This window comes from Leptonychotes weddellii, chromosome 12, assembly GCF_054177405.1.
Source record: "Leptonychotes weddellii isolate Sample4059 chromosome 12, ASM5417740v2, whole genome shotgun sequence".
Taxonomy (NCBI): Eukaryota; Metazoa; Chordata; class Mammalia; order Carnivora; family Phocidae; genus Leptonychotes; species Leptonychotes weddellii.
The window spans coordinates 88654881-88681775 of NC_138380.1; the positions used below are offsets into that span (position 1 = coordinate 88654881).

At 37.0% G+C, this 26895-nt stretch overlaps 1 pseudogene; it reads right to left on the minus strand.

Moving 5' to 3' along the window:
* Nucleotides 1-324: 324 nt before the first annotated feature.
* LOC145716430 (mesoderm-specific transcript homolog protein pseudogene) lies at nucleotides 325-2592 on the minus strand (annotated as a pseudogene).
* Nucleotides 2593-26895: the final 24303 nt, after the last annotated feature.

The following is a 26895-nucleotide window of genomic DNA, read 5'->3' on the forward strand; positions in this document are numbered from 1 at the left end:
AAAAAAAAAAGGTATTCAGCACCATTTGTTCATAGACTTTTCAGAATTTGTTCTTGGAAATTTCCTGTCTGTAAAGTACAGGGATCACTGAGCTACATGAGGAAACCTCTCTGGGACAACCAATGAAGAGTTAAATAATCATCATAAAAGGAATCCCTGTACATTCTGCTCGGTAACCTGGACTATACAATGATGCCCTCCCCTCCAGCTCAGGAGGGACATGCTTCCAAGCACTAAGGTAGGAAGAGTCAGACTGTTACCTGCTGTTAGAATTGGCTAATAACAGTAAATTTCTGGCACAGATGCTACTGGTCCTTAACTCCCTGTGATTTTAGGAAATTCTGTAAATAGTTTCGATTTGATTCAATTTATTCAGAAATTAAACATGTTTAATATGGTTCACTCTACCAGAGTATCTCCTGGCTTAGTGTCCTTATAAAAATGTAGGTAAATCATTGTCTTAAAGCATACTTAGAATTATGCATTATTCAAGCCCAAACCTATTTTAACAAAATGTCTATAATTAAAAGCAGCTGATGAAATGAAACCCAAAGTTATGACAAGGGAGACTCATCTCACTTGAAGCTGTGTTGCTTAGAGAATTTAAAAAACAAAAACAAAAACATGTGCCCTTAAAGCCATTCAAGGACAGGTAAGGAGCCACCCTCTCTTCATTCTTTACCATAGAATTCCAATCAAGGATGGGCCAAAAATTAGCATTTTTAAATATTTCAGAAAAGTCCATAGAAGTGTTAAGAAGACATTTAACAATGTCTCTCTTTCTTTATCTGTGAGTAGTAGTGCTCATGAGAATTTCCTCATTACACAAAGACAAAGGCAAATCCGTACACCCAGATGTAAGAAGAATGGGAGGTGGACTGTTAGGTCATCCTTAGCCGTAGCTTCTGTGGACTTTTTTCTATATGCTGATCACCAGTGTGAGTCAGGTGGACTTTCATGAGAGAGTAGTTTTTGGTGGCCAGGACCAGGCATTTCTGCCTAGTAGAATACACAACAGGTAAGGGAGTAAGGGAGGTAATACAGGGAAGCTACTCTTTCCAGCTCAGAAGTAGTTGATGAAGCCCATATACGAATTCAAGAAGCCCATGGGATCCTCTAACTGTGGATTGTGGCTAATGTGGTCATCCAGAATTGACACTGTAGACTGCATGGTAGCATTTTCCCGTATAGCTCCAAACACTCTGGGTAGGGATTTATGGGATCCAATGGCCCATAGATTAAAAAAATGGGAATAGTTACAGAAGCAAGAGCTCCCACCCAGAGCCTTCTGAACTTCCTCTGGTTGGTGTTCTGTAAGAGATTTTCGATAACTAAGTTCCATCATTGTTGGGTATCCCTTCCCACATGTCCCACAACTCACTCTCAAAGGGTCAGGTGTATGGCCCAAAGACTGGGGTGAGACCTCAGGAGAATACAAAGAAGTTCATCAATCATGTAAGGATGGATGACAGCATGCCTCCATCTTCGAAAAGCTTTGGTGAAGGAGAGGACAGTGAGTCTCAGGAAATATACCTCCATTTGACAGACGGAGACTCTATGGTAAGCTTACCAGATCAATTCTGCTTGAACCTAGAGAACAGCTCCTGAGCAACGGTATCTCCATAATCAGGTGACAAAGTTTGTTACTGTGATTCTGGAGCCCCAGATGCCACAAACGTGCCTCCACAATGCTGACCTACTCAAATATGGAATAGTGACATAGTCTTGGTTTGTCACTGAAGCCAAAGCTCAAGAAAGCAAGGGAAATCACTTAATAAAACCTCAAGGTCATACCTTTCCAAATCTTGTACCAATCATAGCTAGATGTTGGAAAGCCATGTAAAAGCACAACTATCGCAGGACTTCCAACCACATCCACAGAGTCTTGGTAGAAGATCTGCAGTCCCTTATAAATGAAAAACTTGCCTAACAACTTCCATGAGTGATGAGTGAAGAGCAAGAGAAAGTGGGGGTGGGGGGCAGGGAAGGGAGTGGCAGGGGTAGGATATGCAAATAGGCCACCACCAGGGGCACAGCCAGTAACCCCACTTGAACCCATTACTCCCTCATTCTGATTCAGGTAACACATGGGCTACAAGGCTCCATGTTTGGGGGAAGCTCACATTTCATATTTAATTAGAACCCTGTGGTTGGAATGAGACCTGGGAGAAAATAGCAAGACAGAGAAGTGAGGAGATAGGATATTATATAGCTTAGAAATGTATAACGTAGGCAGGAAATGCAGTAGGGTCACGGAGAGACAACTTCTCAATTAAGTTCTCTAGATCACAGGGGGGCACAAGGAGCACCGTTGTAAAGCGGTGCCCCAGAATCTTAGATGATTTAAGCAATATGATGTGATGCCAAGCTTGGGGGAGGGAGACACTTGCCTTTAGTATATGTGCATATGTCTTGTGGATATAGCATTGGATTGGGTATCAACAGATGTGAATTCTGGTTCCAGATGTCTTGTGTGTAAATCAACCCACCTCAATTTCCCTCTTTGTCAAGGTAACTGTAATCTACCTCTCAGAGACAACATATTAATAAAAATGTCTAATGAAAAAGACTGGGCAAATACAAACATGGGTATCAATTTGTATTGTGTTCAGAGTTGTGTGGCAAATGAATTTCAACATGTGTGAACGCTAATATTCTGAATGGGGGTTGTTCTGGGAGCAAAGTATTATGACAGCAATCCAGGAGCTAAACAAGTTATCATATGATTTGAAATCCATTTCCTGTATTATAGAAACAACACATAATTATAGAATTGACCAGCAGAGGTCAATGATACCATTTTCATATGCAAAAGCCATACATAATTCTTTCCACACACTTTCTGTATGTTCTGCTTTTTCATTGGTTGTAATAGCTGTAGTCTCTGGGTGCCTCCATTTCTTTTAATGATGTGATGAAACCTGATTATTTTCTATTCAGACTTATTTTTCACAATTTCTTTTGAACTCATCTACTTGAGATCTAACAAAGGAAGAACTAGCATTGTTGCTAGGGGCAACATAAGAAATGAATTCTATCCTGTGTGAAACAGTCTCTCCCCTTGGAAAGTCTGTCAATAATGATTTCCAGTGCAGACATCTCCAACAGGTAGATAGTGACCCATCAATAGCTTTATCACCCTGTGTTCTCAATCTCAGAGCATCTTCTGTGCCCCTTCAACCCACAAAATAGGTAATGATTGGCAAGAATTCCCCATATCTCTGTTGTCCCAACCCCTTATTGATAATTAGGTAATAATCAGCAAATCTTAGTTTGCATCAGGCATCTGTCAAGCACTTTACAAATATTAATTCTTTTAATCCACATCACAATGGCATGAAATAGGGATGATTAATATCTTTACAGAAGACAAAAGAAACAAAGAGAGTATGTCGTTTGCCTGAATTTGTACAAGTAGAGCTGGGATCTGAACCCAGGTGATCTACATGTAATGTGTTCAACCACTCTGCTAGGCTGATGCCCAATACTTGAGGTGAGGATTTGTGTGAATGAGTAATAAATTCATCCGATTATATTTTAAAATTCTTTATAAAATTCTCTGGTAACGTATGTTTCTATTTTCCATTTTTGCTTAATTTTTAACTCTTTGGTTTAATCTTACTCTTTTTTGATATGACTACATGGTGTCAAATACAGCTGGGATTGAGTTTATAGCAGAAGGTCAAGGGGATAGCATGGGGCTTCATAGCTCTTACCTGGACACAATGTACCTCTATTTTTAGGGCAGCTTTTCGATAAATAACATACCCTAGTGCTAGATCTGTAAACTGGTGAAGGTCATTAAAGTAAAGTATCTTTTTGTGGCCAAAAGCAAATGTTAGAGGATTTACCCTGGTATTCTGGCATGGAGGAAACCCACACCCACTGTCCTTTAATTGCAATTGAGTTGATGTGCTATGATGCTGCTGAAGGCCTACATGTGTGTCTTTCTTAAGATCTCCCACTGCCATGTCCTCTGGCTTCCCTGAGACTAGGGCTCATCTGCTGGTATTAAAGGCATGAAGTAAGCTTGCCATTTGTTTATTTCAAGCCAACTGTGATCAAAAGCCACTAACATAAGCTAAAAAGATAGCTTAGTGGAATCAACATCTGGTAGATAATACTTAAATTCCCTGCAATCCTGCTTTTACATCCTAGTAGGGTAAAATCAATCTTCCCTTTACTGGGAAAAATGCAATAAGCTATAACTTCTCAGTGTGAATTTGTTGGTTTTAAACTTTTAAAACTAAATCATATTTGTTTTACACAGAGACAACTGGTAACTTTTGAAGTGATTTGTCACATCTCCGGACAAACTGGGTATATGCTGAAAATCTGTCAATATCTTTTTATGACCGCTGGATCAAATACAAGTTTTAAGTTGAGAAACAGTATCTTAATAAACTCTTAAAGTTTGTTTATTTTTATTATGAAATGATGAAAGTATAAGAATAGAAATCTCAAAAGTAAAGCAGGATTTATTCCCTAACTTAGATATAAAAAAAGTTGGGTCTAAATTTGAAAATGGCAATAATAAAAATAATAAAATAAAATTATATTTTACGTGTATTTTTCTGTAATTATGTGACTTCGAAGGATTTATTTTTTTCCAACTGTGTGGACCCTTCCCATTCTGAAATGAGTCTGGGCAAATGAAATTTATTGCCTTAGTGAGCCACTATTTCTGACGAAATTATGTCAATACCATTGTCTTGGCATAGAAAATATTTGAGACTAGTGACTTGAAAACTATCATGTACCTTCATTATATGCTATTGCTATAACTTTATCCAGACTGGATAAAGGTGTGAATAACTAGAAAAGTAGTACATTAGAAAGAAAATAGAGCCTTAAATAAATGTATTATTTTAATTTTCTATAAAAGTAACCTTGTACTCAGAATATTACTAAGTCATATATAATTATAGGAATATATAATTTAGATTTCAAATTCCAAGACAGACCAAATCAAACATCCTTAAGATGCAAGTATTGAAATTGATATAGCATAACAAGTAATTGGTAGATAAAAATTATTTAAACCAAATTTTATTTTTATTTTGTAAACTTAAGTTATAAAATAAATTTGATTGAACTCAGACAACAATCTAGTATAAGATCTCAGTGAAGTTTTGAATGCTAACTAAGTGACTAACACAAGTACTTCTCTATGAAAATTCCAACACAGACGCCTGGGTGGCTCAGTCGTTAAGCGTCTGCCTTCAGCTCAGGTCATGATCCCAGAGTGCTGGGATCGAGTCCCACATCAGGCTCCCTGCTCTGCGGGAAACCTGCTTCTCCCGCTCCCACTCCCCCTGCTTGTGTTCCTGCTCTCGCTATGTCTCTCTTTGTCAAAAAAATAAATAAAATCTTTAAAAAAAAAAAAATTCCAACAGTATTTCAGTAGTTTGGGGTTTTACATGGAAAACAAATGGATAATTTGGGAATAATTGGATTTACTCAGTGCATGGAAGTATATACAATTTACAATTATATTAAACACTAACACAGCAGAAACCTATCATGGGACACGACCACCAACCACGATACCATGTAGTGCATATTTTGATTCGGTATTAACGTCTGATAGAGCCACACGTTGGTGAAACATGGCCCCATGGCAAAAACCAACAACAACCAACAAGAGCAACAACAACAAAAACCTCTGTCTTTCACTCGGTTTGGACTGCCTTAACGAAACACTATATACCATGTGACTTAGATAACGAAAACTTATTTCTCACTGTTCTGAAGGCTGGGAAGTCCAAGATCAGGGTGCCAGCATAGCCAGGTTCTGGTGAGAGTGCTCTTTCTGTTTTGCAGACAGCTTTTTGCTTGCTGTGTCCTCACATAGCAGAGAGAGAGCAAGCTTGGGCACTTATAAGGACATCGACTTCATCATTACCTCCAAAGGCCCCATCTCAGAATACTCTCACACTGAGAATTAAAGCCTCCACATATGAATTTGGGGGTGGTGCTCAAACATTCAGTCCATTGCACATGGAGATCAAAAAGGAGGTTACAATATGCATTATAATCTAGGTATCAGATACTGAATGTTGTCAAATGCTTATTCTGTATGTATTATGATTATATAATTTTTATCCTTTATTTTGTTAATGTGTTGTATCACATTTATTCCTTTGTGTTGAACCATCCTTGAATCTGAGAGATAAATTCCACTTGACCGTGGTGTATGATTCTTTTACTATACTGTTGAACTTACTTTGTTAATATTTTGTGGAGAGTTTTACATCTATATTCATCAGAATACTGGACTGCGATTTTCTTTTCTTATAGTGTCCTTACCTTGCTTTTTTATCAGGTAACATTGGCCTCATAAAATGAGTTGGAAGTGTTCCTTCCTCTTTAATTTTTCGAAAGATTTTGGGGCACCTGGGTGGCTCAGTCATTAAGCATCTGCCTTCGGCTTAGGTCATGATCTCAGGGTCCTGGGATCGAGCCCCGCATAGGGCTCCCTGCTTGGCAGGAAGCCTGCTTCTCCCTCTCCCACTCCCCCTGCTTGTGTTCCCTCTCTCACTGTCTCTCTCTCTGTCAAATAAATAAATAAAATCTTAAAAAATTTTTTTTGGGGAAAGATTTTGAGAAATATTTGGTTAATTTTTCTTTATTTGTAAAAAAGATTTTACTTATTTATTTGAGAGAGAGAGAGCAAATCAGAGAGCATGAGAGGGAGGGGATTGGAGGGGAAGGGAAGAGGGAGAAGCAGACTCCCTACTGAGCAGGGAGCCCAGGGCTTGATCTCAGAACCCCAGGATCATGACCTGAGCTGAAAGCAGTTGCTTAACTGAGTGAGTCAACCAGGCACCCCTAATTTTTCTTTAAATAGTTGGTAGAATTCACCAGGGAAGCTATTAGGTCCTGGGCTTTTCTTTGTTGGGAAGTTTTCATAACTGATTCTTTTTTTTTTAAAGATTTTATTTATTTATTTGACAGAGAGAGACACAGCGAGAGAGGGAACACAAGTGGGGGGAGTGGGAGAGGGAGAAGCAGGCTTCCCGCGGAGCAGGGAGCCAGATGCAGGGCTCGATCCCAGGACCCTGGGATCATGACCTGAGCTGAAGGCAGATGTTTAACCAACTGAGCCACGCAAGTGGCCCTTTCATAACTGATTCTATCTCCTTAGTCATTATTGATCTATTCAGATTTTCTATTTTTCCTTCATGATTTAGCCTTGGGAAGTTGTGTGTTCTAGCAATTTATCCTTTTCTTCTAGGTTATCCAATCCATTGGCATATCAATATTCATAGTAGCCTTGTGTTCCTTCATATATCTGTGGTATCAGTTGTAATGTCTCTTCTTTCATTGCTAATTTTGAGTCCTCTCTTTTTCTTGGTTAGTTTGGCTAAAGTTTTGTCAATTTTGTTTATCTTTTTAAAAACCAACTCAGTTTCATTGATATTTTCTACTGTTTTCCTATTTTCTCTTTTACTTATTTCTATTCTTTATTATTTCTTTCCATCTACTAACTTTGGGTTTAGTTTATTCCTCTTTTTGCTAGTTCACTCAGATAAAATGTTAGATTGCTCATTTCAGATCTTTCTTTTTTAAAATGTAGGTATTTATAGCTATAAACTTCCTTCTTAGCACTACTTTTGTGTCCCATAATACTGGGAATGTTGTGTTTCCACATTTGTTTGTTTCAAGATAATTTTTTTATTTCTTTTTTGATTCATTGTTGTTTAAGAGTGTGTTGTTTAATTTCCACATACCTGTGAGTTTTCCTCCTGTTATTGATTTCTTGTTTCACATCTCTATAGTTGAAAAAGATACTTGATATAATTTCAATTTTCTTGACTTTTTAATACTTGTCTTATATCCTAACATATGATCTATCCCAGAGAAGTGATGTGTGCTTGAGAAGAATATGTATTTTGTTGCTGTTGCATGTTCTGTTAGAAAGCAATGCCTCTTAGGTCCATTTGGTCGATGGTATTGTGCAAATTTGCTTTTTTCTTATTGATTTTCTGCCCAGATGATTTATCAAATGTTTATAGTGGAGTCTCCTACTAAAGTTTCTTACTATTATCGCCTTGCTGTTCATTTCTCCTTTCAGTTCTGTTAGTATTTGCTTCATATATTTAGATGTTCTCATGTTGGATGCATAAACATTTATAATTGTTCATCTTCTTAACTAATTGATTGTTTTATCATTATATAATGACCTTCCTTGTCCTTCATGACCATTTTTATTATATTTTATTATGTTATGTTAATCACCAAACATTACACCATTAATTTTTTTTTTAAAGATTTTATTTATTTATTTGAGACAGAGAGAATGAGAGACAGAGAGCATGAGAGGGGGGAGGGTCAGAGGGAGAAGCAGACTCCCTGCCGAGCAGGGAGCCCGATGCGGGACTCGATCCCGGGACTCCAGGATCATGACCTGAGCCGAAGGCAGTCGCTTAACCAACTGAGCCACCCAGGCGCCCCACACCATTAATTTTTGATGTAGTGTTCCATGATTCATTGTTTGCGTATAACACCTAATGCTCCATTCAATATGTGCCCTCTTTAATACCCATCACCAGGCTAACCCATCCTCCCACCCCCGTCCCCTCTAGAACCCTCAGTTTGTTTCTCAGAGTCCGTAGTCTCTCATGGTTCGTTCGTGACCATTTTTAACTTAAAGTCTATTTCTTTTCTGTAAGTATAGCTACTCCTACTCTTTTGGTTACAATTTGCTTGGAATACCTTTTCTACCCTTTCATTTTCAGAGTATGAAAATAATCTTCTTCTTTTTCATCTTCTTCTTCTGCTCCTCCCCCTCCTCCTCCTCCTCCTTCTTTTCCTTTCTCCTCTTCTTCATCTTTTAATCCATTTAGCCACCCTATGTCTGTTGATTGGAGAATTTAATTCATTTACATTTAAAGTAATTATTTATGGTTAAGAACTTACTATTGCAACATTGTTCATTGTTTTTTGACTGTTTCATAGTTCCTTTCTTCCTTTTCCTCTCTTTCTGTCTTCCTTTGGATTTGATCACTTTTTTGACATTACGGTTTAATTCATTTATGTTCACTTTTTTGTGTATCTACTATACAGGCTCTTTGTTATGACTTACATAAAATACCTTATCATTATATCATCTTATTCAGGCTAGAAACAACTTAACTTTGATACCGTAGCAGAACAGTATTTTTATTTCTCCCCCCTTCACATTTTAGGTTATGGATGTAATTTACATTTTTTTATATCATGTATCCAATAATAAATGATTGTAGTTATAGTCATTTTTAATGCATGTGTTCTTCAACTTTTAAACTAGAGTTTAAAGTGATATATGTACCACCATATAATATTAGAAAATGTTATTTTGATTATGTATTTACCATTACTGGTGAGTTTTACTTCATATGTTTTCAATATTAATTAGCATCCTTTCATTTCAGAGGAAGTTGAGAAACTTCCTCTATTATTCATTATAAACTAGGTCTAGTGGTGATGAACTTTTTTAGCTTTTGTTTTTGTTTTTTGGGGTTGTTTTTTTGAAAGTCTTTATCATTTCTCCATTTCTGAAGAACAGAGCTTTGCTCCGAGGTCTACTCTGTCTGAAGTTAATATAGTTATCCCAGTTTTCTTTTATTTGTATAGCATGGTATATCATTCTTTACCCTTTACTTTTAATCTATGTGTCTTTATATTTGAACTGTGTCTTATAGACACATACAGTTGAGTCTTATTTTGGGGTTCGACCTGACACTGTCTTTTAATTGGTATATTTAGACCATTGATATTTAAAGAAATTATTGATATAAAGTGGGTTAATATCTACTATATTTGCTTTGCTTTATGTCTATCACACTTATTCTTTGTTCCTATTTTTGTCTTCCACTCTCCTGCCATTTGTGGTTTTAATTGAACATTGTATATGATTTCATTTTCTCTGTTTCCTTAGCTTATCAAATACCATTTTCTTTTTAACTTTTTTTTAGTAGTTGCCTTAGAGTTTGCAATACACATTTACAACTAATTCAAGCCCACTTTCAAATAACATATGATTTCTTGAGTAATGCTAGTACCTTTTAATAGCAAAATACCATAAATCCATCCTCCCATTTATTGAATCATCCATTTCACTTATGTATAGTGTATAATCATCAAAAATATTATTGATATTATTATTTTGAACAGTGTTATCTGGTAGATCAATTAAAATATTTATTTTACCATCATTTATTCCTTTGCTAATATTCTTCCTTTCCTTATATAGATCTAAATTTCTAACAAGTGTCATCCTCCTTCTCTTTGAAGATCTTTTAACATTTCTTGTAAAGTAGGTCTTTTGGGCAGAAAATCCTCACAATATTTGTTAATCTTAAGAAAATCTTCATTTATCCTTCACTTTTAAAAGATAACTTTTCAGAACACAGAATACTAGTTTGTTTTGTTTATCTGTTTGGTGTTTTTTAAACTTTTATTTTTTTCACTTACCATGTTATTTTTGTTTTGTTTTTTTAAATTTTTATTTATTTATTTGACAGAGAAAGACACAGCAAGGGAGAGCACAAGCAGGGGGAGTGGCAGGCAGAGGGAGAAGCAGGCTCCCTGCTGAGCAAGGAGCCCAATGCAGGGCTCAATCCCAGGACCCCGGGATCATGACCTGAGCCAAAGACAGATGTTTAACCGACTAAGTCACCCAGGGAACCCTCACTTACCACTTTAAATATTTCATTCCACTCTCTTCTTTCATGTGAGGTTTCTGGGCAGTTGGATGTAATTCTTATATTTTCTTCTTTTAAAGGTGCAGTGCTTTCCTTTGATTCCTTTCAAGATTTTGTTCTTTATCTTTGATTTTCTGTAGTTTGAATGTGATATGCCTAGGAGCAGTGGACTTTTTTTGTTTTTTGTTTGATTTGTTTTGAATTTAGTTTGTTGTTCTCTGTGTTTTGTGGATCTGTGGTTTGATGTCTGACATTTATTTGGGGAGGCTTTCAGTTCTCATTGCTTTAAAGACTCCTCTTCCTTTCTTTCTTCTCCTTGTGGTATTCCCATTATGCATATGTTACATACAGCTTTTATAATTGGCCCATAGTACTTGGATAGTCTGTTCCTCCCACATCTTTTTTTTTTTTTTTCCAGTTTTTTTTTCCCCTTTACTTTTTAGTTGTCAAAATTTCTATGCACAGATTCACAAGTTTAGGGATTTTTTTTCTTTAGCCATCTGGTTTACTAATGAGCCCATCAAAGGTGTTCTTGACTTCTATTATAACATTTATTTTGATTCTTTCCTAGAATTTCCATCTCTCTGTTTACATTATCATCCGATTTCACATGTTGTCCACATTTCTCATAGTTCTTTTAAATCGAATGTTTCATTTCTATATCTCTGTTTACATTATCATCCAATCTCGCATGTTGTCCACATTTTTCATAGTTCTTTTAAATCGAATGTTTGATAATTCCAACATCCCTGCCATAGCTGAATCTCATTCTGAAGCTTACCCTGTGGCTTCAAATTGTATCTTTTGCTTTTTAGTGTGCATTATAATTTTTTGTGGAAAGCTGTACATGATGTACTAGGTGAAAGGAACACTACTAAATAGACCTTTAGTGAGGTGGTGGTAAGGCACATGAAGAGAGACAGAATTCTACAGTCCTATGATGAGATCTCAGCCTCTTAGGAAGCCTGTGTCCCTGGGTTGTGAACTTCACAAATACCTCTCAGTTCTGCCTCCCGCCTTATGTGAGGCAGGATGGCTTGAGGAGGTTAGGGTGACTGGAGTTGGATCTTTCCATTCCCTCAAGTTGTTAGGATCTGATAAAATCCCAATAGGTTTTGGTAATAGGCTTTGGTAAAATAATTTATCTTGAGAGCAGTCTTTTTTAGGAACAGGATGCCCTGGCATATTTCCACATAGGTACTTTCAACTTTCCCTACCTAAAGCCCAGGGGGATTTTTCTCAGCTATTCACTGCCAAAACCTGGTAGAACTCCAGGAAATAAAACTCACAAAAGTGTGGGGGACCCCCTGGAGTTTTTAACTCCCAGACTTGCCCACACTGATCCCCCAGCAATTTGTCAATCATAGTCACAGTTCAGGTTTTCTTGCCCCAGTACTGGTTTCCCTTGCAGTTCTGCTCCTGGGTTGGGTTTCTGCTCTAGTAAGTTGTGATTTCCAGTATCAGCCTGTATGTCTCTTTAATTTTTAGGGGTAGCTGTTTGCCTGTGACCTCAGCTGACCTCTGATAGCCCTCAGAAGAGCTACTGAATTTTCAGTATGTTGAGCTTTTTACTTCTTAAGATGAAATGAATAATTCCAAGCTTCTTACATGCTGACTAGAATCTGGAAGTGCTAAATATCTTTTTCTTTTAGAAATAAAACACAATTATAATATAAGAGTTCATCAAAATGTATACTTTGATCATTTTTTATAAAGAAAGCTAATGGTAATAAGGCAGGGAAGAGGTAGCGATTTTAAAATAAGCAAAATTAATTTTGTTCTATTAAAAATCACTAATAGCAAATAGCAGCAATGAGAGTAACAAACCTGTACATCATATTGTTAGTTTAACAAATGAGAAAAATAAGGGGAACTAGACCTCTGGAATGATGGAGTGAGAATGTTATTCAATCCTCTACCCCACAAAAATAAAGATGATACTGAAAAAAATTTCTGGACTCTGAAATTTAACCAAAGGGACAGAATAAACTAGAAAGCATTCATTCAAGAATTACTGACTATTGTTAAGAAAAGCAAGGCCTGTGGTATTTTAATTGAGGTTGCACTCCTTTCCACCTTTGGGATGGTGGTGTGATAATCATGAAAACCGGTGGACCTGTATCAGAGACCCTTATAAAGCCCCCAATCCGAAGCCTGTATATTCTGATAATACTTCCAGCATCTTCCTGAGGAACCTCTATTCACAGGGTATTGTCACTATTTGACATAATTCAGATCTCCACCCCAAGGATAAAGCCCTTTTCCCAAGGTGTTAATAAACAATGGCAATCCACTGGGATTGTTAACATTACAGTTGTTGAAGGCTGTGAATTTTTGTGAAGCCAATAACAGCCCAGCAAAAATTTAAATAAAAAGATTCAGAAATAAGAAATAGATAATTATGTATGACTTTGAAATGTTTTAATACATTCTGCTGTTATGGACTGAATTGTTTTTCTCCAAAATTCATAGTTAAAACTGTAACTACCAATATGACTGTATTTGAAGATAAAGTCCTTTGGGAGGTGATTAAGATTAAATTAGGTCATGCGGTGGAGCCCTAATCCTACAGGGTTAGTGTCCTTAGAGGATAAGGAAGGGTCACCAGAGACCTCTCTACACACACAGAGGAAAGACCATGTGAAGACACAGCAAGAAGGTGGCTGTCTAGGAGCCAAGAGGAGAACTCTCTTCAGAAACTCAGTTTACCTGTAACTTGATCATGAACTTCCAGAACTGTGAGAAAATAAATGTCTGTGGTTTAAGCCACAGGTCTGTGGTCACTTACCGTGGCAGCCTGAGCTGACTGATAGTGCACATACATAAGCATGGCTATGCATATGTCCAAGAAAGACCAGAGACTGAGACTGATAACTCATCTATGCCCGACCTTGAGGTCCTGCGTGACAGGGAATGACAGCTATGGATGACTTATGTTAGCTTTTTATCATCCTAAAATTTGAAGTTGTGCCTTTAACCAACCACAAATCCCCATGCCAATGTGTGTAATACTTACTGGGTCAAGGCATTTTAAGGATTCTTCTGACCCATCACTGGCTAATCGTCAAACTATACTGACTGAGAGGCAGCCCTTGAGAAGGACAGGCTTTAAAAAAAGCATTCTAAAAATAAAAATGATCAGAGAACTCAGTGGCTGCACACAGCCTTGAATACAGAATCTATAAAATCGGTTCTGGAAATCTGTTAGCCAGAAAAACAGCACAAGAGAAAAAAAAAAAAAAAAGTTTTAGGAACAAACCCCATGCGAAGGGGAGAACTAATTTCAGATTTGCTATATTATCTAACATTCCTGATTTTCAACAAAAAAGTTATGAGACACTCACAACACAACAAAACAAAACAAGAAACAACCCAAAACAGAAAACCTGGGCTTATGATGGGCTTATACTGTATAAAGGTAATATACAATGTATACAATAGTTGATGGATTTATACTGTATAAAGATGTAATCTGTATGATAATAATGGCACAAAAAAGGAAGAAGAGAGAGAATGATAGGGGAGCTGTTTCTATGTACTATGTAATCACATTAGCATTAATCTGAAATAGATGGTTTTAGGTTAAAATGCATACTGTAATATTCAGAGAAGCCACTAAGAAAATAATTCAAAATAACATATATTATTTTTAATTTAAGTGGGCACACAAGAAAATACCTGTTTAACAGAAAAGCAAGAATAAAGAAACACATAAGACATAAAACACATAGAAAGCAAATTGTAAAACCCAATCATATTAATAATTAGACTAAATCAATGGATTAAATACTCCAAAGGCAATCTGATGACTGGATTGAAAAACAGAATCTAACTACAGACTATATGCAAAAGACAAATTAGGTTCAAAGACAAATAGTTCGAAAGTAAAAGAATGGAAAAAGATATGCCTTACAAACAATATGGAAAAAGATATGCCTTACAACAAAAGAGAGTTGTAGGGGCTATACTAACATACAAAATAGATTTTAAGGCAAAAAATATAATACAAATAGTATTAATAGAGACAAAGAGAGATATTTTACAATGATAAAAGATTCCATTCAGCAAAAGCAATTACATATATTTACCTAACAACAGAACCCCCAAATACATGCTACTTAGAGCTGAAGACAGAAATAGTTCAACAATAATAGTTGAAGATTTCAATATTCCACTCTCAATAATTGATAGAATTAGTCAAAAAAACAGAAAAAAATATAGACAACTCAAAGAGCACTGTCAACTTGACTAGAACATGACAACCAACAACAGCAGAAAACAAATTATTTTTTTAAAGACTTATTTATTTTTTTGAGGGGGGAGGGGCAGAAGGAGAGGGAGAGAGAGAGAGCATCTCAAACAGGCTCCCCGCTGAGCACACAGCATGATGCAGGGCTCGATCTCATGATCCCAAGATGATGACCTGAGCCGAAATCAAGAGTGAGAGGTTTAACTGACTGAGCCACCCAGGCTCCCCAAGCACATCATTTTCAAGAGAACACAGAACATGCAAATATCAATATAATATTAGTAAAATAAAGAATATAAACCATATGATTATCTCTATAGGCACAGATAAAACACTGGGAACAATCCAACACTCATTCATGATTAAACATTCTCAAATTTTTTAGACAGTAACTTTTTAAACCTAATAATGGGCATCTCTACAACACCTACAATGAGCATTGTACTTAATGGTGAAAGACTGAAGAGATTCTGCCTAAAAGCAGGAATGAGGCAAGCATGTATGCTCCTGCCACTTCTATTAAATGTTGTAGTGGAGATTCTAGGTAGCCCAATCAGTCAATAAAAAGAAATAAAAGGTATCTAGATTGGAAAGGAGAAGGTAAAACTATCTTTTCACAAAGACAACATGATCTTGTATATAAAAAATTCGAGGGCACCTACAAAAATAATTAGAAGTAAAATACATGTAGAGCAAGTTTTTAGAATATCAGGTCAATACTGAAAAATTCAATCACATTTCTATATACAAGCAATATAAGAAAATGAAATTAGGAATACAATTTTTCACAACCACATTAGAAAGAATAAAACACTAATGAATAAATTTAACAAAAATAACCTCTGAAACAAATAATACATTATATGTTAAAAAAAAAAAAAGAAGAAGATAGCAGGAGGGGAAAAATGAAGGGGGGGAAGTCGGAGGGGGAGATGAACCATGAGAGACGATGGACTCTGAAAAACAAACTGAGGGTTCTAGAGGGGAGGGGGGTGGGAGGATGGGTTAGCCTGGTGACGGGTATTAAAGAGGGCACATTCTGCATGGAGCACTGGGTGTTATATGCAAACAATGAATCATGGAACACTACATCAAAAACTGATGATGTAATGTATGGTGATAAACATAACATAAAAAAAAGAAAAAAATTAACAAAAATAGTGTAAGACTTGTACAAATAAAATAAGAATTGCGGAGGGAAATTAAAGAAGGTCAAAATAAATAGAGAGACATTCCATGTTCTTGGATTGGAGAACCCAATATTATTATGATGTCATTTCTCCCCAGTTTGATCCATAGATTCAACAAATAGGATTCAAAAAATATAGACTGTCTATAGGATCTATAAATATTCTATAAAGATTGCAACAAACTTTTTTTTGCAGAAACTTTCAAGCAGATTCTAAAATTTATTTGGAAATGCAAAAATCCGGAGAAACTAATTTTTTTTTGAATTTCAGTAGACTATTTTTAGAGCAGTTTTAGGTTCACAGTAAAATGAAGCAGAAGTTATAGAGTTTCCAAATACTCTCTGCCTCCCCCCCCACAGCTTGCCTCTCCCATTATAACATCCTGCACTGGAGCCATACATTTCTTACTATAGATAAACCTACATTGACACATGATGTCATTTTCACCCAAAGTCCCTACTCCACATTAGGGTTCACTCTTGGTGTATATTCTATAGGTTTCAGCAAATGTATAATGACATGTGGGCACTATTATAATTTAATACAGAGTAGTTTTACTGTCCCCCAAATCCTCTGTGCTCTGCCTTATTCCCTAACCCCTGGTTACCTATGATCTTTTTACTGTCTCCATAGTTTTGTTTTCTTCTATGATGTCATATAGTTGAAATCATACAGTATGTTGACTTTCAGACTGAATATCCAGAAAAAGCAAATCTATAGAGACAGAAAATAAATGATTGGTTGCATGAGGCAGAGCATGAAAACCGGGATTAATTGTAAATGAGACTAAGGGGTCCTGTCGTTTGAAGAAAATGTTCTAATACTGCTTACTCGTGATGACTTCACAACATGGTAATTTTTCTAAAAATCATAGAGTTGAAAACTTGAAATGGGTAAATTTAATGATATATAAAATGTGACTTATTACAATATTTTTCACAGTAGCCAAGATATAGGAACAACCTAAATGTCATTTGATGAATAAAGAGATAAAGAATATGGGAAACTGTATAAATATATTATATACAATAGTATATTATTCAGCCTTCAAGAAGAAGAAAATTATGACATTCATGGATGAACCTGGAGAACATTGTTAAAGTGAGCTAAGACAGACACAAAAGACAAATACTACATGATCTCACTTTCACGTGGAATCAAAAAACGTTGGACTCATAAGCAGAGTCCAGTTGTTATCAGGGTTTGGAGGGTGGGAGAAATGAAATATTGGTCAAAGGATACAAAGTTTAGATTATGCAGGATAAATAAAGTTCTGAAGCTCTAATGTACAACATGATGACTATAGTTAATAATACTGTACTGTAGACTTGAAATGTGCTGAGAGTTACACACACACATACAGTAACTATGTGAGTTGAAGGATATGTTAATTAGCTTGATTGTAATAATCATTTCACAATGTATTCACATATCAAAACATAGGTTGTATATTTCAAATATATACAATTTTTATTTGTCAATTATACCCCAATAAAGCTAGAGAAATTGAGAGATATAAGAGCAAGTAATCAACCAAAAAGTAAATATTTTCCACATGCACATCAGATATTCACTTTGAGGAATAATGAATTCCTTCTCAACTGGAGCCAAACCAAAGGAACTGACTCTAGAATGTAAAGGGAACGGGAAGGAAATATGTTATGCAGTCTCTAGCATTCTCTGTGGCAAAGCTGCAGTGCCAAAATATTAAGGAGAGAGCCACAAGAATCATGTTCAATCATGATTTCAAATACTGTAAATTTTGACAAGTTGAAAAACCAGTTTTAAGATTTTCAGCAGTATTAAACATTTACAACCATCATTATCTCACGGTTCACCAGGAACACACTGTTGGGAATGCAGAGGCAAGACTGTCCTGGTTCCAAAAAACACAAATTACCAGACCCCATGTTATGATCCAATAACTCCCATGAAATTCAAAGGAATCGTAGGCGTATCTTGTCCGATGGTGGTCATTGCCTGATACTCTTAACCGCTTGATAAAACTCCAAGCAAGAAGAGAGTAAGGAATTTTCCTTTCAGAGTTTATCATTAGAGAAATACTGTGAATTTGTTATCGACCTGGGATTTTTGCAGAACCTGGATCAAAATATGCTATGGAGACGCCTTTCTAACACAGGTATTTATTGTGAGATAAGGTCATTGCCAGCCATGACCATCTGTATCCTTACACTTAAAATGAATAGGGTGGTTTTCTTCAATGTAATACATACTCTCATGCCTTAGAAGGTACAGAAGCAAAACTGTTATCAGAAACCAATAGTAGCTTCAAGAAGTATGTGATTCTGTGGTCTCATTTTACAGCCCTCCTCCCAGAGAAAAGCCAAAAGACCCAAAGCATCTGGTTGCCACACATTCTTTAATTTTTAGATGGATAAATAAAATCATAGCACAGGTCAGTTTGTTCTCTTACAGGGCACTGAAATTCTGCTGTTTTCACCAGGAAATATGATCACTTAAAACTGACATCAGTTTCCACTTAAGGCAACCAACTATTAGATAAATTTCATTTGTCATGTTTTGTGTGTACTAAAATAAAATTTTCAAGCCTCTGTTAGGCTTTGTTGGAGTTTTAGGTACTTTTGACTTAACTAAAGTTGCTCTTTAGGAAACCTTTTTATTTTCCATAAAGAAATATTAAATACTACCTGCACAAGTTTAAAAACTAATGTTCGGGGCACCTGGGTGGCTCAGTTGGTTAAGTGGCTGCCTTTGGCTCAGGTCAGGATCCCATGGTCCTGGGATCGAGCCCCGCATCGGGCTCCCTGCTCCGCGGGAAGCCTGCTTCTCCCTCTCCCACTCCCCCTGCTTGTGTTCCCTCTCTCACTGTCTCTCTCTCTGTCAAATAAATAAAGAAAATCTTTAAAAAAATAAATAAATAAAAACTAATGTTTTCACTGACAACCTAAAAAAACTAATATTCAGTAACTACAAATCTCAATTTGATGAGCAATGTAATCTCACCAAGTTCCATCTTGAATAATTTTGCTTGTTAAAAGAAAAATTATCTACTTTCCCCCCAAATCCTGACCCAGACAACATAGGCTTGGGTGAGAAAATGCATAAGAATAATTCTTAGGAATTGGCTACTTAAAATGTGGCCTGTTGGCAGATGTGGGATCTCAAACTTTTTCTTTCCAGTCCATAATAGGTTAAGAACAGCAAAATCTAGAAACTTTTATAGTAACTTGAGAAAATTTTTTTTTTCTTTTGAAGATAATCATTAAAAATAGAATGTTTCATTGCATGTCTTTCTTATGTTATTTTTCTTTCATTTTGTAAAAGTATAGGTCTGAGAAATACTGGGAAAAAATGGTCTTTTCACCATAAAAACAATTTGAAAAACAGTAGTCTAGAAAGGTGTGAAGTTTTGGAAATAATAATGATTTCCTGTTTGCAGATGATCTCATGGATATGCAAATAAAATGGGAAATTGTTTTGTGTTGCTAATTCTTCAAAGTAGACCATCTCTTTACTTAATTTTAACAGTACCTAAAATAAAGCCACTGAGCTTCTGCTCAGACTGTGAGGATGTAAACCTCTTGGCAAGAGATCCCACGTATGTGAATGGGATCAGGAAAGGAAGAATCACAAGAGGTGACTGCAATGGGCCAGTTGAGCTGGACAAAGGCTAAGTGTTCTGAGGAAAAAGCCAAGGAACATCCAGGGTCCTAAAAGCTGTTAAGATCATATAGTGAACCTTTCCAAGTCTCAGACGTGGTAACTATCTTGTCCCAGGTCACACAGCAAGTCTGAGTGGCAGAACAGGGTTTAGGTCTGGGCATTTGGCACAGAGCATGATGTGCTCCCTTTCCTGATGCTTCCTCAACCTCTGGGGCCTTCAGGGAGTTGAGGTATCTTACCTCTGACCCTCTCCCTAGATCAGTCTTTGAGGGCTTTTATAGATTCTGTACACACTGTTCCCATGTATATATATGTATACACATGCACAGATACGCATATGTCCTGGCCTCAGTTCTTCACATTCTATGCCCCTGCCCTTGCCCTTGCTGGTACCTGTGGCTCCCCACCTGCCACTCAAGGCAGCAGCTCTAACCCTGGGTCTGTGCCCCTGCCAGGCCCCAGCTGGAGAACTCTCTAAGTAGAACAGGTGCCTTGGCCAGGACAGGTGTGACCTGGTCTCACCTGGGCATGCCCGCACTGCCCCCATTTCTTCGTACACTGTCAAAATGGACTTGTTTCTAAAACAAAACAAAAACAAAAACTACATAATGATCAATTCTCCAAATAACTGATTTGCCTAAAATACAACTCCCTGAGTGTTTGGGAATCGACTTTTTGTGTTCTATCACTTTATACGTAGTTTTGGATTTTTAAGAATATTTTTAGCACTTGCATTTGTTAGTATGGATTTCTATAAGGTATTTAAAAATGCTTAGATTTTAGGAATGGTAGACTTGTTTTGTAGAGTGGGATTCTCTTTTAAACACTGTATAATCTTAAAGCAATAGAGGAACTTTAGCGGGTTTACATAAAGGCAGCACAAAACATTTAATTCAAACAAATGCGGGGTGCCTGGGTGGCTCAGTCATTAAGTGTCTGGCTTCGGCTCAGGTCATGATCTCAGGGTCCTGGGATCAAACCCCATCGGGCTCCCTGCTCCGCGGGAAGCCTGCTTTTCCCTCTCCCACTCCCCCTGCTTGTGTTCCCTCTTTCGCTGTCTCTCTCTCTCTGTCAAATAAATAAAAATTAAAAATAAAGTAAAATAAAATAGACAAATGTATTAAAATGACATCAAAAGTGATTTTGGGGGTGGTTTCTGGGTGGCTCAGTCAGTTAAGCATCCAATTCTTGGTTTTGGCTCAGGTATTGATCTCGTGGTCGTGGAATCAAGCCCTGAAATGGGCTCCCTGCTCAGTGTGGAGTCTGCTTCAGATTCTCTCTGTCTCTCTCTCTCTCCTCCTTCCCCTCTGCCTCCCTCTCCCCCTCTCATGAACACTCGCACTCTCCCTCTCAAATAAATAAATAAAATCTTATTTTTTAAAAAAGTGATTTCTTTTGCATCAAAAAAGTCCACATGGGGAGTTTTCCATAATTCAGATCTGCTGAATAAATTTAAGTTCCTCTTTAACTTATTTGCTTGATTTTGCAGTAACTCCCTGACTTATTTGTGTAACCCCATTCGAGATTGTGTTTGGAACTTTTCAGATTAATTTCCTACTCTCTCATAGCTATAATTTACTGATTTTACTTAATTCTCTAGCAGGGTAGGAGCCATTTCTCCAGGGTGGGGTAGGAGTAGTGGGAGGAGGGGCAGTCTGTTTTATCGGCCCCTTGCCAGTTATAAATATTAAATCATAACACAGTATGCATTTTTACCTCTCCCCTTCTAACACACACACACACACACACACACACACACACAAGGGAAAGTAAATAGTATCAGTGATTGATGGCATCTCTCACTTCAAGTTGAAAATCAATGGATGCCTGCATTCTATCCATTCATTCCAACAAATTTTAAATTTGTCCTTGCCTCAGGTTAGGTGTTAAATCTCATTTGATTAGCTTCTCACAAATATCACTTCAGTGAGTAATGGCATCAGAGATGCTTAGCTTTTTTCTGAGGATAGATCCAAGCTATTGCCACATAATGAATTTCTGTGTAAAACCACTTTTTAAGTTTGTCCAATTTCTTGTTCAGTGACCATATGGCAATTTTGTTGAGGTAATTAGTTTCAGTAAAAAATAAATAAATAAATAAATAAATAAATAAATAATGATATTTTCTTTCATTAGGCATTGAAAACAGATACAACTTTCTTTTTTATGTTTTAATGGCTGCAAAACTTAAGCCAAATTTCCTATAAAACTGTGATAATAATCACCATAGCTTAAATATCTGACATATTCTTTTAGCTCCACCCTGGGGTTTCAAAATTTTCTAATTATGACAGGCCAATGCTTCTCTTCTATGAAAAGTTCTTCAAGTCTTGTCAGTCAATCACACTTTGCCACTGAATACATTATTATTATACTTCCCTTGCTGTTTTTCGTTCTCAGTAATTTGCTCTAATATCACATTGTAATTTTTCACTTAATTTTCTCTAAACAAAAATATTAATTCCTTAAAACACTTCACAAAAAAGCTCTAAATTTTTCTCATGACAAAATTATCTGTTTCAGTTTAAATAGGTGGTTTCATAATGAGGATTGTGTGTGTATGTGTAACCCCGCCTACACACACACACCCCAAATAAAACAAACAGACATTTTGAACAGAGTTAGCAACATAATGACATGCTCAACTGTGATATTGCCTGTTCTACAATCCATGTATTTGTTAAGGGCAGCACTTTACCTTCTAACAGCTACTGCAATTCCCATGGGGCATCTCTGTGATCAATACTGGAAACACTTCTTTACATTTGGGTTATAAAAATCCAAAAATGGGGGTGCCTGGGTGGCTCAGTTGTTAAGCGTCTGCCTTCGGCTCAGGTCATGATCTCAGGGTCCTGGGATCAAGCCCCGCATTAAGACTCCCTGCTCCGCGGGAGGCCTGCTTCTCCCTCTCCCACTCCCCCTGCTTGTGTTCCCTCTCTCGCTGTGTCTCTCTCTGTCAAATAAATAAATAAAATATTTTAAAAAATAAAATAAAAATCCAAAAATGATACATGAAATCACCAAATCCATACTATAAATTAAAATTTTATATAAACATAAGCTAGCCATCCCTAAAGTAGTATTTCCAAATCGAATTGGTGAAATTATAAACTGTATGGGTTAAAACTATTTCCTTCTTCCTGTTTCGGTGTCTCCAATGCGGATGTTCCTCTCTCTTCTCTGTCCTGCACTTGCTTGAGCGTGTTTGTTACAGTACCTCTGAAAATCATGGATGAGGATTTTCAGTCCCTTCTTTCTTGGATCTTATTTTTATGTCTCTACCTATTTCTGATCTTAATTCCATAGATATTAAACCATTTCTGTTACTCATTTGTGTGTGTGGTGTTTGTCTATAAGACACTGCATCTCTCTCTCTCTCTCTCTTCTTATAATTCCATGGTTTTCCCTGTAAGTTGAGGTGTCTCTAATTCTGATTTTGACCTCAACAATGATGTGTTTAAACCTTTGCTTATAACATTGACCTCTAGATTATTTAGCACAGTGGGGTCTAATCCCCAATTACCACTGAGCCAGTTTATCTGTTTTAACACTACTTCTAACCTCATATGAGCTCAGACAGAATGCTATTGTGCATCATACACTTCTTTAGTCAGATAAAAAAAAATATATATATATATATATTTCTCAGCAAAAAAAAAGTAAAAGCTGTATCCTCAGCGTCTGACCCCTCTGACTGGAAAGGATTCAAGTTTGGACGGTGAGGTCAGTGGCTACTAGTCCAAAGTTCAAGTTAAATTCAAAAGCAACAAAGAATTGAACTGTTATGGTTGCTGTTGCAAATAATGATCTGTTGGTTGCTGTTGCAAATAATCCTCAGTGGCTGAACAAAAATAGAAAACTATTTTTTACTTATGTAGAATCAAAAGCTGGTTCCTAGTTGGTGGGTGGGTTTGCTCATGGTCATTCAAGGACTTAGGTTTGTCTAACCTGTGCTCTGTTTTCTTTAGGACCTGGGATTCCTTGCCATTCAGCCAAAGGGTGGGAGAAAAATCAGAGGAGGAGGTGTACCTACTTTTATACTGCTTTGGACACAAGATCCAAACACAAAAGTCCATTCATATTCTATGTGGAAGAATGAGTCACATGACTCTAATAGATGTAAAGACAGCCGAAACTATAACCCAACTGAACAAGTACCTCTCCAGAATTCTGCATGATGGAAAGTGAACACAAACTGGGAGTTAGATGTTGTCAGGGCTATGTTTGGAAAATCTTTCTTCCCCCCAAATCTTTAATTTTCTATGTGTTAAAACTAAAGCCTGGGAATATAAATTATGTGTCCAAAATCACCAAGATAAGAGGTGGCAGATACCACTAGGAGCCACTTTCACTGTCCGCCTTGCTGCCTTCTGTGATGTTCCCCTGATGCAAGATCTCAGGCAGGGCTTGGTTCTGTCCGTCATTAGTTACCTTGGAATTGTGGCTTTCACAGAGGATGAGAATGGGGTTGAAAGAAAAAAATACAAGTTGTAACTAGGGTAAGCATATAATTTATACTCCAGACTAAGACACTTTGAGATTGTCATGCGCAAACCAGAAAAAGACAGTTTCTTTAAGTTTAATTTTCCTCAGAAAATTCATCTGGGAAGTTTTTGTGGCAAATACTTCAAGGTGAGAGTTGATAACATATAGGATTTTGTTTTCACTTTTCTAGTCCCAATTTGACAATTATAACACATTTCTTGAGCAGAACTTCTTTCCTGTTGACATATCCATTGATTTTTAAAAAGACTCAAAATATAATTCTAAAAACTCTCATAAAGAGCTTCAAAGAGCGACTTTTATAAAAACAAACAACTCCACTGAACATAATTCTGAACAAGTTGTTTCCACATTGTGTCTGAAAATTTCAAAGTGATCTATTACCAAGACATGGTGGGAAGACAGAAGTCGGGAGCCAAGGGTAGAGGTTGGGAAGCCACACTTTATCTTCAGCCTCCAAATCACCCCAGATATATGAAGTCTTTTAAATATGGAGCAAAAGACAAAATGGAATACAGAAAAAATATTTAATGAAAAAACATACCTTTATATCATCTTTCCCGGGCAAGCTTCTCCACATGCCAAGCTCTGCAACACAAAGAACGTCTCCCTCAAAGCATCTATAAACATTTGCAGTTCCCTGAGGAATGCCAACTGTAGCTAACATATGGTGCCATCAGCGACGCAGTCCAAGATGACTGCCCACACAGATAAATTCACTTTTAGCTGTCTTGTTATTCCAGTTTAATGATGAACTCTTGGCTAACTCCCTGGATACCTTCCAGCGGCGGAGAAAACTGAGCGATTTCAAAATCCTGTTTCAAGCACGTTCTTTAGGCAAATTACACCATCATCTATATCAATTTTGCCATGCCATCACCAGTTTTTATCAGATCTCAAACATAATTCCTATTTGGAGATGCTGACTCTATATGGTTGAAGATGCTGTGCAAACATCATAACCAGACAGCCTGGGATTACTAGCCCAATGAAGAGAGAAGGAGAAGGTTGAGCCCCCATTTGGCACTGGAAGAAACAGCAGCTTTCCATAGGAAATGGACATTGTTGCTTATTTATACAGTTTATAACTTTGTTTATGGAATTTTTAAATTAATAATTTATTAGAAGGGGGATCTTAGGTGGCTCAGTCAATTAAGCATCCAACTCTTGATTTCGGTTCAGGTCATGATCTCAGGGTCATGAGATTAAGCCCCGCATGGGGCTCTGTGCTGGGTGTGGAGCCTGCCTGGGATTCTCTCTCTCCCACTCCCTCTACTTTCCCTCCCCCTTCTAAAAAAATAAAATAATAAAATAATCTATTATCAGAACATAATCGTTCCTATTCCTAGCATAAGGCAATGGATGCTTCAAAATGTTGGACTTCACAATCTATTAAAAAATAAAAGTGTTGTGTACATTACTTGGCACAGTGTATTAACAGCAATAATAGCAAGGGCTGGGGCGCCTGGGTGGCTCAGTTGGTTAAGCGACTGCCTTCGGCTCAGGTCGTGATCCTGGAGTCCCGGGATCGAGTTCCGCATCGGGCTCCCTGCTCGGCGGGGAGCCTGCTTCTCCCTCTGACCCTCCCCCCTCTCATGTGCTCTCATTCTCTCTCTCTCAAATAAATAAATAAAATCTTTAAAAAAAAAATAATAGCAAGGGCTGTATATATGTCAGAATACACATTCATGTATATACATATATATCTAGCACATATATGGTGTGTATATTATATTTAAGAATATATACATGTGTATACACATATATATGTTAGTATAGCTGTTTATACACACCATATACTATATACATAAATATATAATTTATATGGTGTGTGTGTGTATATATACATATATGTATTCTGATATTTATGTGCTCCAGTTCAATGAAATCTTTCCTTATAATCCTAACGATAAATTCAACCCTCTGGTTATTTCCTTTAACTTCTTTTTACAGACTCTTGGACAGTAGTCACTCTCAACTCCTTTTTTTCATTAAACTAAAGCCTGTCTCGTGGTCCCTTCAATTCTGCAGATGCCAGGAGCCTCGTCCTGTTCACTGCTGACAGCATCTATAACAATGCCGGCATACAACAGGCGTTCAATATTCGGTTAAAATTATTTGATTCATAGTCGCTGTTGTATCCAACCTGCTCCTCCCTCCCCCATTGCCTGGAATTTACATTGCAGGGGGGAAAAGGCATCAGTTCGAAAAATCAGTGGATAAAGTTTAAATAAAATGGTCCTGGATAAATCCCTCAAATCTTTGTTCTTCAGGTTTCTTATCTATACTATAGGGGTACAACTGAACTCAGAATATTTTAAGAAGCATTATACAACTGCACAACAAATTTGCTACATCTAACTTTGTGATACTCAAACTAGATTTCCACCAGGATTTCAACATGAATGAATGTCCTCTGTTTATCTTGTTGGAGATAATAACCCCTAAATCACTATCATGCATGGTATTATGCTTTTAAACAAGTCAAAGCCAGTTTTTCCCTTCCAAGCCAGAAGAGCAGTTAGGCCTAAGTCCAGAGGGGAAGCAGAGCCATCAGGCCCCCATTGGCACCTGTATGTGTATTGTGTGTTGTTCCTCACAAGCACCTCTGGCCAGTTGG